Source organism: Coptis chinensis, chromosome 5 (assembly GCF_015680905.1).
Source record: "Coptis chinensis isolate HL-2020 chromosome 5, ASM1568090v1, whole genome shotgun sequence".
Taxonomy (NCBI): domain Eukaryota; kingdom Viridiplantae; phylum Streptophyta; class Magnoliopsida; order Ranunculales; family Ranunculaceae; genus Coptis; species Coptis chinensis.
Window position 1 is genome coordinate 49,367,601 of NC_141460.1, and position 1,373 is coordinate 49,368,973.

General features: G+C 38.2%; 1 pseudogene; it reads right to left on the minus strand.

Moving 5' to 3' along the window:
* Positions 1–428: 428 nt before the first annotated feature.
* LOC147497771 (putative prolyl 4-hydroxylase 6 pseudogene) lies at positions 429–939 on the minus strand (annotated as a pseudogene).
* Between the last annotated feature and the right edge of the window lie 434 nt (positions 940–1,373).

The window sequence follows — 1,373 nt, forward strand, 5'->3', positions numbered from 1 at the left end:
AGTTATCTGTGTAGTGGGGAATCGATTGGTATCGGTGATTAACCCCAACAAATGGCTGGTTCTAGTCTTCTTTGAATGGTCTGGTAGTTGTTCAGTTTTATGGTTTCTGCATATTTTGCACTGCCTAATTTAAATAGCCTTGATGTTCGTAGATGTTCAAACTCGAACTTGGTGATGTTTAAATTTAAGTACAAAAGCTGTTTTGGTTTAAAAAAAAACAAGGCCTTATCCAAAATATCCAAAATGTCGAAAGAATTCAACATGTCCTTCAATCAAATTTTCATTTCGTGTTTAATCCCCAAGAGGAAGTGGCCTCCATTGAATTGTTTAAGCAATGAGCTTATCAGGTGGCCTAGTTATGCATGATATTCTGGTGCTCAGAAAAAAAAAAAAAAAAAAAACAGGGGGACAAAACAGAACAACATAAATCAGAAGAAGCATACAACATTTCCAAGAGCATCTGGAAAATCAGTAAAGTTGTGTTCTGTTCTTTTCGGTTCACCTACCTAAAATTTCATTGTTATATATAACAAAGAAGCACAATAACAATTTTTTTGGCAAATAAAATTCGAGCGACCTCCCTGAACATTCAGTGGATAAGGCCTTGTTGCTCTACGGATAGCATACCTTGCAACTCATCCTACAATACCCAACAGACCTCTTTGTGCCCACCATATAGAGTGGGTTCTTTTCACATTCACCAGAAGCAGCCCACTCCACACAGTTAACATTCTCATCGACACATCCCTCTGATGCTACACGCTCTTCAGTTGTGTGGCCAAAACCATTCACATGAATCCACCTGGTTGCAGACCACTTCTCACCCTTAATTACAGGGCAACTCCCATGTGTACTGTCTGGGTCAGTAGTTGTGTTGATATGAAGACTGAAGAATAATAAAGCATCGCCCTTCCTGGCTTTCACTGCGACCAAAGACATTATGGAAATTCACTAGGTAATAGGTAGTGACACTTGTTCTGTCCTCCCCTCTGGAAAAGGTGCAGTATGCGATCTTTTCATTAACAGATCCATAATTAGAAGATTTGTTAAGTGGTGACAATAAACACATTAATTATGAGGGCAAGTTGTTTTCATGCCTGCATAGCCCTTTCTAGCACAGTCAGACCAAGTATCATCCTTAGTTTGATTCAGTTTGGCCTACAGACAGCGAGTGCTGTATCTGTCACAGCCCGAATTTCTAAACAATAACAAAGTGAATATTTGAAATATAAATATCTCAAACATCACTAGGTTCACTTGTTTAAAAACCCAGACTATGACGGAGAATACTACACATACAAACCCTAATAGCCATGTCATAAAAGAAACAACTTAAATAACAATAATCCCAACAATTATCCGAAATCTCTTTA